Source organism: Theropithecus gelada, chromosome 7a (genome assembly GCF_003255815.1).
Source record: "Theropithecus gelada isolate Dixy chromosome 7a, Tgel_1.0, whole genome shotgun sequence".
Classification (NCBI taxonomy): Eukaryota; Metazoa; Chordata; class Mammalia; order Primates; family Cercopithecidae; genus Theropithecus; species Theropithecus gelada.
This window is the reverse complement of record NC_037674.1, coordinates 17897581-17912497: the sequence shown is the minus strand read 5'-3', so window position 1 is coordinate 17912497 and position 14917 is coordinate 17897581. Positions and strand designations below refer to the sequence as shown.

Below are 14917 nucleotides of genomic sequence, written 5' to 3'. Positions count from 1 at the left end.
GAAAAACAAAATTTACCTATAAGTGAATCCATGCAGTTAAAGCCATGTTGTTCAAGGGTCGACTGTGTATGAAAGTAAGAGAGTCAAAGTAGAATTGTAAGGGGAAGGACAAAGAGAGACAAGGAATAATACTCTTTAAGTTCTTATTGGCCTTTGTAAGTTTGCTCAGATGGGTCAGAGAGAATGTAACCTAGAATTAGCTACATAGCCCCCTCCCAGCTATTTAGGGGGCTAAATGGGAGGATTGCTCGAGCCCGGGAAGGCAAGGCTGCAGTGAACCTGACTGCACCACTGCTCTCCAACCTGGGTGACAGAGTGAGGCCTTGCCTCAAAAAAAAAAAAAAAAAAAAAAGAAAGAAAAAAGGAAAGAAAAGAAAATACAGTATTCACGCATGCAAAATAGCTACATAGTTACATAGCCTTACTCATATTTATCACTCTGCAGACATTTTCCTTACGGAATCAGGAAAAGGTTACCCAGAATATTAGAGAAAAGAGAACTGGTGGGGTGGGGTAAAAAATAAAACATCAGCTGACACAAAGATGCCATTAAATGTACTTTTCTCAGATTTAATCTAATCTATTAAATACTTGTGTCATTTTTCCAGTGCTGCTGGGAACTTACACTATGCTAACTGTGTGCCCTTGAGAGGAAAATGCAAGATTTGTCTCAGTGCTTTCACACCCTATTTCTCAGGCTATGGCTCACTTGGGCTTACTCAAAGACTCCTAATTTGACCTTTTCCTTTTCTAATTTAAAACTAGGCAGGGAAAGAAGTTCACAGAGTACCTCTTAGGCATCAGATACCCTACTAAGTATTTATCTACATCATTATCTCCATTATACTATTTTACAGATGAAGAAACTAAGGCTCAGTTTAAGTAACTTACCTAAGACGACTGAGTTAGTAAAGAGCAGATTAATTATTCAAGTCGGGATCTACTTGCAAATTAAGTATAGTTCATGGTCTGATAAAGTCTTTCTGGAGCTGGGAGTTGTGGCACACGTCTGTAATCCCAGTACTTTGGGAGGCCAAGGCAGGAGGACTGCTTGAGGCCAGGAGTTCAAGACCAGCCTGGGCAACACAGTGAGACCCGGTCTCTACAAATAATCAAAAAATTAGCTGGGCAAGGGGGCGCATGCCTGTAGTCCCAGCTACTCAGGAGGCTGAGGCACAAGAATCACTTGAACCTGGGAGGCAGAGGGTGCAGTGAGCTGAGATGGCACTGGGTGACAGAGCAAGACCCTGTTTCCAAAAAAAGAGTCTTTCTGTTGACTGTATCCACCGCCCCCTTAACAAACAACAGATGATATGAGAACTGCTGAATATTAGAAAATAGGCCAAGCAACCCTGTATGATGGTTCATTTAAAAATTTCAGATGCTTTCTGTAAGACCCCGAGATTTCATCTCGTCTATAGACTCAAATAAGACAATTAAATTGAAGGAGAAATAGAAAGACCAGAGTAATCATGGTTTTCAACTGTCTTCTAGTATTTCAGAAGCTAAAAATAATCTACATTAATTTAGAAAATGGAAAGAAGTCTATTGGTCAGGTGCAGTGGCTCACATCTGTAACTCTGACACTTTTGAGGGCTGAGGTAGGAAAACGGCTTAAGGCTAGTTTGAGACCAGCCTACGCAACACAACAAGACTCTGTCTCCACAAAAAGTAACAACAAAAATAGCCAGGTGTGGTGATCACTGCCTGTAGTCCCAGCTACTTGGGAGGCTGAGTTAGGAGGTTCACTTGAGCCTGGGAGTTCAGGGCTGCAGTGAGCCATGATCCCCACTACACTCCAGCCTGCCTGACAGAGCAAGACCCCAAAGAAAAAAAAAGAAATGGGCTGGGCACAGTGGCTCATGCCTGTAATCCCAGCACTTTGGGAAGCCGAGGTGGGTGGATCACAAGGTCAGGAGTTCGAGACCAGCCTTGCCAATATGGTGAAACCCCATCTCTACTAAAAATAGAAAAATTAGCTGGGTGTGATGGTGGGCGCCTGTAGTCCCAGCTACTCGGGAAGCTGAGGCACGAGAACTGTTTGAACCCAGGAGAGAGGCAGAGGTTGCAGTGAGCCAAGATCGTGCCACTGCACTCCAGCCTGGGCGACAAGAGCGAAACTGTCTTTTTTTTAAAAAAAAAAAAAAGAAAGAAAGAAAGAAAAGAAAAGAGAAAGACGGAGGGAGGGAAGAAGACAACAAGAAAGCAAGCAAGAGGCCGGGTGTGGTGGCTCACGCCTGTAGTCCCAGCACTCTGGGAGGCCGAGGTGGGCAGATCGCCTGAGGTCAGGAGTTCGAGACCAGCCTGGCCAACATGGTGAAACCCCGTAAGTACTAAAAATACAAAAACTAGCCAGGTGTGGTGATGCATGCCTGTAATCCCAGCTACTCAGGAGGCTGAGACAGGAGAGTTGCTTGAACCCGAGAGGCGAAGGTTGCAGTGAGCCGAGATCACTGTACTTCAGCCTGGGCAACAGCAAGACTGTGTCTCAGGGGAAAAAAAAAAAAAAAAGGCAAGCAGAAAGGAAATAAAAGAAAAAAGAAGAAAAGAAGAAAGGAAAAGTAAATAAGCTTCTTGGAAAGAAATACACAGAAAAAAGGCCCTGGAATTCAAATAAGGCCTTGGAAGATCCATGTGGCTTCATTTATAAAACTGGAGAGCTACTCGAGAAGTAATGAAGAAAGAGCACTTTAAATCACCATCAGGCCAGGTGCAGGTGGCTCACGCTTGTAATCCCAGCACTGTGGGAGGCAGAGGTGGGTGGATCACTTGAGGCCAGTAGTTCAAGACCAGACTGACCAATATGGTGAAACCCCATCTCTACTAAAAAGAAAATATAAAAATTAGCCCAGTGCGGTAGTGCATGTCTCTGGCTTGAGCCTGGGAGGTGGAGGCTGGGCAACAGAGCAAGACTGTCTAAAAAAAAAAAAAAAAAAATCACCATCAATTTCACAGGGTCCTGCAAAGAATGATTTTATAAGATAATTATTTTTATACAGGTAAACAAGGATTTTGCAGCTAAAATATTCTGCCAAATTAGTATCCTGACTTATTTCTTCTCTGAAAATTAATCACAACAAAGCTCCTCAATGAGTTACACTCAAAGGGTTTATTATTGTACTTTTAAGTTCAGCATTCTCTTTGGCTTATTTTGATAGAAGTCTACCTCCATGGTAACCAATGCATCTGCAACGAGAGGAAACTTCTGTTTACAGCAGGATAGCATAGTGGGTGAGTGGGAACTCCAGAATTGAAATTCCAGCCTCAGAATGTATTTGTTGTGTGACCCCAAGGAAATTACCTAACCCCACTAAATTCAGTTTCTGTATTTGTAACACAGGAATAACATTCTATTTCATAGTTTTGGTTTTTTTGTGAAGATTAAAAAGAGATGATCTATGCAAAGTACTTAGTACAATGCCTTGCACATGGCCGGTGTTCAATGTTAGTCATTATTTTAATACTTTTACTGAAGTGGAAATAAACAGTACGCAAAACAAAAGGAAAGTAGCAATGTTGAATATGAGTCACATTTACGTAAATGTAACTGAAAATAATAGCTACTAAATATTAACAGTTCCATCTGCAAGGCTAAATTTGAATATTAAAGTTGATGATACTATATAGGCTATATATAACTTTTTTTTTTTTTGAGACAGAGTCTCAATTTGTATTTTTATTTTTTTTTGAGATGGAGTCTCACTCTGTTGCCCAGGCTGGAGTGCAGTGGTGTGATCTTGGCTCACTGCAACCTCTGCCCCCGGGTTCAAGTGATTCTCCTGCCTCAGCCTCCCAAGTAGCTGGGATTACAGGTGCCCACTACCACACCCGGCCTTTTTTTTAATCACTACTATTATTGTAGAGGCAGGGTCTCACTATGTTGCCCAGGCTGGTCTCAAACTCCTGGGCTCAAGTGATGCTCCTGGCTCAGCCTCCCTAAGTGCTGGGATTACATTAATGAGCCACTTTGCCTGGCATGGGTCTCATTTATGTTAAGGATAGCTTCCTCCTTTTACTTCTTCTCTCAGCTTTCCTTTCTATCTCCTTCTACACAAACAACTTTAACCATTTTTATATATAGGCCCCAAAACTATGCAAATATACATACATATATTGTTTTTTTCTTTTTAAAAATTCTTTTCTTTTTACCATACAAAGTCTATAACTCAAATGCAAATATACTAAGAACACCACAGAATCATAACTACTAAACAGCCTGGTTTCAGGCTGGGCACAGTGGCTCACATTTGTAATTCCAGCACTTTGGGAGGCCGAGGCGGGCGGATCACCTGAGGTCAGGAGTTTGAGACCAGACTGGCCAACATGGAGAAACTCTGTCTCCACTAAAAAATACCAAAGGCCAGGTACGGTGGCTCACGCCTGTAATCCTAGCACTTTGGGAGGCTAAGGAGGGCGGATCACTTGAGGTCACGGGTTTGAGGCCAGCCTGGCCAACATGGTGAAACCCTGTCTCTACTAAAAATACAAAAATTAGCCAGGTATGGTGGCATGCACCTGTAATCCCAGCTACTTGGGAGGCTGAGGCAGGAAAATCACTTGAACTCAGTAAGCAGAGGTTGCAGTGAGTCGAGATTGTGCCACTGTACTCCAGCCTGGGCAACAGAGTGAGACTCCTTCTCAAAAAAAAAAACAAAAAAACCCCCCAAAAATTAGCCAGGTGTGGTGGTGGGCACCTGTAATCCCAGCTACTCAGGAGGCTAAGGCAGGAGAATCGCTTGAACCGGAGAGGCAGAGGTTGCGGTAAGCCGAGATCACACCACTGCACTCCAGCCTCAGCGACAGAGTAAGACTCCATCTTAAAAAATAACAACAACAAAAAACAAAACAAAAAATCAGCCTGGTTTCAAAGTACACTGAAGCACATGATTCAAGACAGAAATCATATTAACAAGTGGGAAAGTGCCACTAAAAATCAGGAACCAAAAAGAAAACCAAAATTACATTTTCAGGCCTATAGTCCCAGCTACTCAGGAGGCTGAGGCAGGAGGATCACCTGAGCCCAGGAGTTTAAATGTAACCTGGGTAACATAGGAAAACCCTGACTCTAATTACAAAAAAAAAACAAAAAAAACGACACTTCAGTTTTACAGAAGCACCTCTGGTAACTTAATTGCTTGATATCCAATGCCTGGTCTTCAAGTCCCTGTCAAATTTGGAACTTCCACAATTCTCCTCTAAGTGACCCAGGAGTAATACTGAGGAGGTAGATGTAGTTTTGATTGTAATCAGTTATATTAACCCTATCTATGAGAATGGTTGTGTGAACAGAAAGGGGATGTTCTATGTGAAAGATAAGAACAGGACTCAAGAGCCAACCCAGGAGGAGACAATATGGCAGGCATAAGTGTGGTCTCTGCCAGGGAGATACCAAGTATGGGGTGAGATAAATTGGCAAGGATTCACCCTGCCTGAATGAAATATTCAGCGAAACCATCCACATAGTTTAGCTCTGATTAAGTTCACTTAGATGCTTTATGTATGTACGTACATGTGTACGTATGCAGAGATAGGGTGTCTTACTATGTTGCCCAGGCTGCTCTTGAACTCTTGGCCTCAAGCAATCCTTCTGTCTTGGACTCCCCAAATGCCAGAAGGCGTGAGACACCACACCCAGACACTTAGATGCTTTCTGGTTAGTTTTTCAAATATTCTGATATGAAGAGTCAGAAGCTACAGATAGAGAACATAAGCACTCATGTCCCTGGAAAAGGATACCACCAGCAGAACATTAAAAGAGTAGCACTCTTGGCCGGGCGCGGTGGCTCAAACCTGTAATCCCAGCACTTTGGAAGGCCGAGACGGGCGGATCACAAGGTCAGGAGATCGAGACCATCCTGGCTAACACAGTGAAACCCCGTCTCTACTAAAAAATACAAAAAACTAGCCGGGCGAGGTGGCAGGCGCCTGTAGTCCCAGCTACTCGGGAGGCTGAGGCAGGAGAATGGCGCAAACCCGGGAGGCGGAGCTTGCAGCGAGCTGAGATCTGGCCACTGCACTCCAGCCTGGGCAACAGCGCGAGACTCCGTCTCAAAAAAAAAAAAAAAAAAAAAAAGTAGCATTCTTGCTTATACAAAAGACAACATAGTATAGTGGTTATGTGCCCAATATCTGAAGGCATAATAGTTTCAAATCCTGACTACTGTTTACTTAACTTTTCTGTGCTTCAGTTTCCTCATTAAATAGAATAATAATGCTTACTTTAAGGGTTGCTACATGGATTGAGCTAATTCATGCACAGTATTTAAAGCAGTGCCTGGCACATAGTGCTCAATAAAACTATTATAACTTTTCATAATAATTATTAAATATCTCTCATGATTTTGGCCAGGCATAGTAGCTCATGCTTATAATCTCAGCACATTAGGAGGCCAAGGCAAAAAGATTGCTTAAAGCCAGGAGTTCGAGACCAGCCCGGGTAATTAAGCAAGTCCCCCACCTCTACACAAAAAAAAAAAAAAAAAAATCAGCCGGGCCTGGTGGTTTGCACCTGTAGTCCCAGCTACTCAGGAGGCTGAAGCAGGGGGATCACTTGAGCTCAGCAGTTTGAGACTGCAGTGAGCTATGATCATGCCACTGGACTCCTTGGTGACACAGCAAGACCATCTTAAAAAACAAACAAAAAACACTAACACCCTGATTCTCACTTGTGTGGGTCAAAATCCAAGTATGATCAAGTCCAAAAAATTATGGTTTTAAATTAAATTATCAAAAAAAGTCACAATGTAAGGATTCAGTGGTCAGGCAGGAATATAATGTGTGTGTGTGTGTGTGTGTGTGTGTATGTATGGAGGGCAGGGGATGGCTTTCAAGGCAGACAGAACACATATTGTGAAGAGCTCTGTATACTATACCAAGAAGTTTGAAATTCATTTTGCTATGCTGCCTAGGTTGGTCTTGAACTCCTGACCTCAACTGACGCTCCCACTTCAGCCTCCCAAGTATCTGGGACTACAGACAAACCACCACAACTGGCTTGAGTTTTATAAGTATAGAAAGGCCATCTAAAGTAATTTCAATTTCCAAAACACTGTCAAAATAAATTTAAACAAACTTTACATGTAAGTTACAGAACTTACAGAAAACAAGAAAAGAGAATTCTGGAAAAACATAGGAATCAGTGATTTAAATATCTTAATAGCAATACAACCTAAATTGAAACCCAAACCAAAATGTCAGTGAATCTAAATGAATACAAATGGGCTTCTTCTACTCCTAATATTTAAAAAGACACAGTACATGCTGTTTCCTGGCTCCATAACCCACTTCCTCCAATTGTTGGAGGCACTGGATCCGTCTGTTTCAAGTTTCTACCTACCACAGCAAAGAAAAGAGTAGTCCTGGCCGGGTGAGGTGGCTCATGCCTGTAATCCCTGCACTTTGGGAGGCCGAGGTGGGCGGATCATCTGAGGTCAGGAGATTGAGACCAGCCAGGCTAAAATGGTGAAACCTCGTTTCTCCTAAAAACACAAAAAATTGGCCGGGCGTGGTGGCTCACGCCTGTAATCCCAGCACTTTGGGAGGCCGAGACGGGCGGATCACGAGGTCAGGAGATCGAGACCATCCTGGCTAACACGGTGAAACCCCGTCTCTACTAAAAAATACAAAAAACTAGCCGGGCGCGGTGGCGGGCGCCTGTAGTCCCAGCTACTCGGGAGGCTGAGGCAGGAGAATGGCGGGAACCCGGGAGGCGGAGCTTGCAGTGAGCTGAGATCCGGCCACAGCACTCCAGCCTGGGCGACAGAGCGAGACTCCGTCTCAAAAAAAAAAAAAAAAAAAAAAAAAACACAAAAAATTAGCCAGGCATGGTGGCGCATGCCTGTAATCCCAGCTACTCAGGAGGCTGAGGCAGGAGAATCACTTGAACCCAGGAGGTGGAGGTTGCAGTGAGCCAAGATCACACCATTGCACTCCGGCTTGGGCAACAAGAGCAAAACTACGTCTCAAAAAAAAAAAAGGGCCGGGCGCGGTGGCTCAAGCCTGTAATCCCAGCACTTTGGGAGGCCGAGACGGGCGGATCACGAGGTCAGGAGATCGAGACCATCCTGGCTAACACGGTGAAACCCTGTCTCTACTAAAAAGTACAAAAACTAGCCGGGCGAGGTGGCGGGCGCCTGTAGTACCAGCTAGTCAGGAGGCTGAGGCAGGAGAATGGCGTAACCCAGGAGGCGGAGCTTGCAGTGAGCTGAGATCTGGCCACTGCACCCCAGCCTGGGGGACAGAGCCAGACTCCGTCTCAAAAAAAAAAAAAAAAGAAAAGAGCAGTCCTTGTCATCTGCCCCTCCGTCAACCTACAGATCTGGAAACAAACTATAGTAATGAAATAAAAAGTTCAGCACCCTTGGAGATAAGCAACATTATATATTATCATGCTAATACATACTTAATGTGGAGTGCAAACATAGCTCAAAAACAGATGTCCAGAGTGTTGCAGATAAAGGAACCAAATTGTGGGGGCAGGGGGGAGCCTGAATTCAGAAAAAAAAAAAAAAAAAAAGGCAGCTGATTTCACAAAAACATCAAAGAGCAAACATCCTCTTTTTCCTTTTTGCTATTCTGATCTACAGCAGCCTTGACCTCCCAGTCTGAAGTGATTCTCCACCTCAGCCTTCAGAGTAGCTGGGACCACAGGCACCAGGCACTAGGCCCAGCTATTTTTTTTTTTTTTTTTTAATTTTGTAGAGACAGTCTTGGCATGTTGTCCAGGCTGGTCTCAAACTCCTGGGCTCAAGCAATCCTCCTGCCTCAGCCTCCCAAAGTGCAGGATTACAGGCATGAGCCACCGCCCGGCTGTAATCTACTTTCATCTGGTGGAACCAGTTAACTTTGCTAGAATTGTGTTATGATAACGAACATCATCATAGAGATCACAAAATTTTCAAGTCCATAAACTTTAGTTCAATCTTCATTTTAAAAATGAGCTGATTAGGCCCAAAGCAGTATTCTCCGAAGTACAGAGGAAGAATATGATTTTAACTGTTATATACAGAAGAGTTATATATTTAATAGTTATGTATTTATTATAATGGATACTAAAAAAGGTATAAAATACATTAAAAACCATGATTTCACAGATTATCACTTTGGAAGTGGGCAATGTTTTTTTTAAAAAAACTCATTAAACATGAAGTAAAATAATAGTACTCTAAACAGCAAAAACTATGATGGTGGTATGACTCATAGGTGAAGACTCCACAGCTGTCCCATGAGTACAGGCCTGTTTTTGTTTACTTTCTTTGTGATTCTAGGTTGTGTTCTGAATGATGTGACCTTAGGCTGGGCGTGGTGGCTCACGCCTGTAATCCCAGCACTTTAGGAGGCAGAAGTGAGCGGGATCACCTGAGGTCGGGAGTTCGAGACCAGCCTGACCAACCTACTCTCTACTAAAAATACAAAATTAGCCAGGTGTGGTGGCATATGCCTGTAATCCCAGCTACTCGGGAGGCTGAGGCAGAAGAATCACTTGAAGCCGGGAGGCAGAGATTGAGGTGACCCGAGATCGTGCCATTGCACTCCAGCCTGGGCAACAAGAGCAAAACTCCGTCTCAAAACGAAAAAAAAAGAAAAGATGTGACCTTTAGTTAAGTAAGCTTGTGTATTGTATCTAAGTTCATATAAGAAACAAACACCAAGATATATATAGGAATTCCACTGTTTATATGAAATGGTATAATATTGTTAGGAAAATAATGGCACAGTAAGTCATCCTTATGCTGGAACTATGATAACACCAACTTTCTAGTGCATAAACACATCCTACAAGCACCTAAAGAAAAACCTACCAAGACAAATATTCAAACTGCAGGCTAAGTTACATGATCACTGAAATTACTTTCACATGACCTGTCGAAGGAGTATGGCAATGTAAGGTGTTTCTCTTATTTGCTAATATTTCTTTATTTTCCTGAGATCACTCAGTGATCTCAGTGAGTTGAGACCACTGAATAATTTATGAAGCAATTTAAGCCAGCTGCATAAATTTGCATAAGTAACAAGGAGTTGAATGTTAATCACAAAAACAATGGGAAAAATGTATCCAGGGCATGTCAGAGATCTTCATAGTAGCCCCTCCCATCACAGGACCTGAGGCCTAGGAAGAAAAAATAGTTTCGTGGGCACCCTCAGGACTTGGGGCCCTGAGTCCCAGCTGCTCCAGCTCATGGCTAAAAGGGACCAAGGTACAGCTTGGGCTGTTGCTTCAGAGGCTGCAAGCCCCAAAACCTTGGTAGCTTGCACGTGATGCTGGGGCTGCAGGTGCACAGAAGTCAAGAATTGACGTTTGGGAACCTCTGTCTAGATTTCAGAAGATGTATGGAAATCCCTGGATGTCCAGGCCAAAGTCTGCTGCAGGGGAAGAGACCTCAAGGAGAACCTCTGCTAGGGTGTTGCAGAAAGGAAACATGGGGTTGGAGCCCCTCCAGAGTCCCCACTGGGGCACTGCCTAGTGGAGCTGTGAGAAGATGGCCACCATCCTCCAGACTCTAGAATGGCAGGTCTACAAACAGCTTGCACCATACACCTGGAAAAGCCGCAGGCACTGAATGCCAGCCCAGGAGAGCAGCCTCTGGGCCTGAACCCTGCAAAGCCACAGGGTTGGAACTGCTCAAGCCCTTGGGAGCCCACCCTTTGCATCAGCATGCCCTGGATGTGAGACATGGAGTCAAAGGAGATTAAAATAAGCTTTAAGATGGAATGACTGTCCCACTGGATTTTGGACTTGTATAGGGCCAGTAGCCCCTTTGTTTTGTCCAATTTCTCCCATTTGGAATGGGAGCATTTACCAATGCCTATTCCCCCATAGCATCTTAGAAGTAACTAACTTGCTTTTGATTTTACAGGCTCCTAGGCAAAAGGGACTTGCCTTGTCTCAGATGAGACTTTGGACTTGGACTTTTGGGTTAATACTGGAATGAGTTAAGACTTTGGAGGCCTGTTGGGAAGGCATGATTGTGTTTTGAACTGTGAGGACATGAGATTAGAAAGGGGCCAGGGGAGCCGGGAGTGGTGGCTCACGTCTGTAATCCCAGAACCTTGGGAGGACGAGGCGGGTGGATCATGAGGTCAGGAGTTCAAGACCAGCCTGGCCAATATAGTGAAATCCCGTCTCTACTAAAAAATACAAAAATTAGCCAGGTGCGGTGGCTCACGCCTGTAATCCCAGCACTTTGGGAGGCGGAAGCCAGTGGATAACCTGAGGTCGGGAGTTCAAGACCAGCCTGGCCAACATGGCCAAACCCCATACTAAAAACACAAAAATTAGCCAGGTGTGGTGGCAGGCGCCTGTAATCCCAGCTACTTGGGAGGCTGATGCAGGAGAACTGCTTGACCCTGGGAGATGGAGATTGCAGTGAGTGGAGATCATGCCACTGCACTCCAATCTGAGCAACAGAGCAAGACCCCATCTCAAAAAAAAAAGGCAGGTTTGGTGGAATGCATCTGTAGTCTCTATTCAGGAGGGTAAGGCAGGAGGATGGCTGAAGTGTTGGAGGTTGTAGTGAGCCGACATAGCGCCACTGCGCTCCAGCCTGGGTGACTCTGTCTCAAAAAAAAAAAAAAGAAAGAAAGAAAGGGGCCAGGGGCAGAATGATACGCTTTGGCTACCCATAACCTCATCTCGAATCTGGTGGGAGGTGATTAAATTATGGAGGTGGTTTCCCCCATGCTGTTTTCATGATACTGGTTTTATAAGGGGCTCTTTCCCCTTCACTCTGTCTCTCCTGCCATCTTGTGAAGAAGGTACTTGGCTTCTCCTTTGCCTTCCACCACGATTATAAGTTTCTTGAGGTCTCCCCAGCCATGCAGAACTGAGAGTCAATTAAACTTCTTTCCTTTATCAATTACCCAGTCTCGGGTATTTCTTTTTCTTTTTCTTTTGGAGATGGAGTCTGACTCTGCCTCCCAGGCTGGAGCACAGTGGCATGATCTCAGTTGACTGCAAACTCTGCTTCCCAGGTTCAGGGAATTCTCCTGCCTCAGCCTCCGGAGTAGCTGGGATTACAAGCATATGCCACCACGCCTGGCTAATTTTTGTATTTTTAGTAGAGATGGGAGTTCATCATGTTGGCCAGGCTGGTCTCGAACTCCTGATCTCAAGTGATCTTCCCACCTGGGCCTCCCAAAGCGCTGGGGTTACAGGCATGAGCCACCAAGCCCGGCCTCGGGTACTTCTTTATAGCAGTGTGAGAACGGACTAATACAGACTCCATTCCAGGAGATGACAAATAGCAAAAGGCAAAGTGATACTCCCTTCTTGACTTTTTTCCTTCCCCACTTTTATGTCTTTACGTTTTCTCCTACCATCAACTGCCTTTCCTAACATTGTGGTGACTAATGATTAAAGAAGAAAAAAAGGACGAGATGAAACTACACTTTACAGTACTTTTTCCCCCCACCACTCCAATCCCGAATTGTGGAATTCATTCTTTTCCTGATCCTCTAATTTGTGCCGCGAGGTAAGGCTGAACCTTTCTACAGAGAAAGTGCTATCCAATACCAGGAACCTCAGAGTCCTTCCTCAAGCCATTATCTCAGAGCTATCTGGTCACCGTGGTCACCAGACATGCAGTCTATTAATGTCAACCACAGCAACACAGTGGGGGTGAGGGACGGGAGGTGATCTCTGTTTAATTTCGAGGAAGGGTCCAGAGAATCACCATCCAGCCACCTTCCTCCACTGGCCCCTCGATGTTCTCACGGCACCTCCCGTCCTCGCTCCGGGCCCATTTGCCCAGTAAGGGCCAGAGCGCCCCCTCCTCCGCTTAAGCCCGACCCCACCAACTTTTCAACCAATACGATATACTCTTTCTTCTCAGGACATACTCTCCGACTTCATCCCGGTCAGCTCCCTCCGTCCCACTCCTGGAGACTCACCAAGCGGGTAAGGCCACTCCTCTCCAGCCGCAACTCGGACACCCCAACACCGGACCTGGCGCGGCGCCCTAGTCGCGCCTGCGCGCGCCGAGCCCGCGCGCCTGCGCACATCCCGTGCGCCGAGGACACGGACACACCCCTGCAGCTGGAGCCAATCACGGTGCTGGGGGTTTAAATGTCTCTGCCACGCAGGCGGAGAGTCTGGGAATTCACCAGTTAACCGGATAGATTCCGGTCATGCCCGAAGCTGGGAGGTGTTCATGCAATAAACATTTACTGAGGGCAAACCGTGTGCCAGGCACTGTGCTGGATGAACGATGAAGAAAAGAAAGCGAATAGAATGCTTTCCCTGCCCTTCAGCGTCTTTCAATATGTCTAGACTAAGATATAGATATGTAAACAAATTTATAGTGGATAGAATACAGTGCATAGCACATAGAAAATCTGAGGCGCCTTTGGCTGATAATGAACAAAGCGTTTTATTCTTAGGGGTGTCTGGAAGGGTTCCCGGAGGAAGTGACTTGAGTCCTGAAGGATGATAAGTAGGAGTTCCCCCGGAAATCCGGCAGAGAAAGAGCTAGAGTTTTCCAGGCTCTGGGAAACAGTTTATGTCGAGAACAGAATAACGCCTTCTGGAAATTTCTAGTAGTTCATCCTTGTAAGAGGCTTAGTGCTAATCGTACATCCCAGAGTGTAGAGGGAAGAAAGCTTTAGAAGGCCGACAATCGCTAGATTTTGGAAGGCCTTGGAATTTTAGACCACTTTGTACTATGGGCACTGAAAACTATTGAAGAGTTTTAAGCAGATGGATGATTATTGTAAACTATTTGCTGCAGGAACCCTTCCACGCACCTCTAAGAATAAAACAAACTGCTGGAAATCAAGAAAATAAAGTGCTTCACCAGGCACAGTGGCTCACACCTGTAATCAATCCCAGCACTTTGGGAGGCTGAAGCGGGCAGATCACGAGGTCAGGAGTTCGAGACCAGCCTAGCAAAAATAGAGAAACCCCCGTCTCTACTAAAAATACAAAATATAAAAATTTTGTATTTTTATATTTTGTATATTTATATTTTTATATTTTAAATTAGCCGGGTGTGGTGGCAGACGCCTGTAATTCCAGCTAGTAGGGAGGCTGAGGCAGGAGAATCACCTGAACCCAGGAGGCGGAGGTTGCAGTGGGCTGAGATCACGCATTGCACTCCAGCCTGGGCAACAAGAGCAAAACTCCGTCCGCCCCCGCCCCCCGACAAAAAAAAATAGAAAAAATAGCTGGGTGTGGTGGCAGGCGCCTGTAATCCCAGCTACGTTACTATCATAATGTCTATCACTGTCTGGCGACAGTGCCAGACTCCCTCTCAAAACAAAACAAAAAAACAAACAAAAAAACAGTGCTTCAAGGAGGAAATAGTCTGTCTGTTCCTAAGGGATCAAGGAAGATGAAGCCTGAGAAATGTTTTTTTGTTTTTTTTTTTTTTCTTTTGAGACGGAGTCTCGCTCTGCCGCCCAGGCTGGAGTGCAGTGGCCGGATCTCAGCTCACTGCAAGCTTCGCCTCCCGGGTTCACGCCATTCTCCTGCCTCAGCCTCCCGAGTAGCTGGGACTACAGGCGCCGCCACCTCGCCCGGCTAGTTTTTTATATTTTTAAAGTAGAGACGGGGTTTCACCGTGTCAGCCAGGATGGTCTCGATCTCCTGACCTCGTGATCCGCCCGTCTCGGCCTCCCAAAGTGCTGGGATTACAGGCTTGAGCCACCGCGCCCGGCCGAGAAATGTTTTTTTTAAATTTCATAACACAGAGGTCACTGATTATGTCAGTGAAAGCTGTTTGGTGGAATGCTGGGGTTGAAAAAAACAACTTATTAGTTTGGAGATGGGGGAGATGTAGAGACGGGGACAAGTTGTAGAATGCTTTTGGAAAGTTTGGCCTTGACAGGGAGGAAGGAGGGAGAATGATGAAGGATCAAGATTTTTTGTTATTGGTTTCTTTTTTTTTTTTTTTTTTTTTTTTTTTTTTTTTGGGGGGTTTCC

At 45.0% G+C, this 14917-nt stretch overlaps 1 protein-coding gene across 3 annotated transcripts in view; it reads right to left on the bottom strand.

The window, feature by feature from the left end:
* The window catches only part of SNAP23 (synaptosome associated protein 23), a 38677-nt gene extending 25334 nt beyond the window's left edge, over positions 1 to 13343 (bottom strand). For all 3 annotated transcript variants that reach the window (XM_025390883.1, XM_025390885.1, XM_025390886.1), the window contains exon 1: positions 12889 to 13343. The gene's annotated coding sequence lies outside the window, so the exon portion shown is untranslated. The remainder of the gene's footprint in view (positions 1 to 12888) is intronic.
* Between the last annotated feature and the right edge of the window lie 1574 nt (positions 13344 to 14917).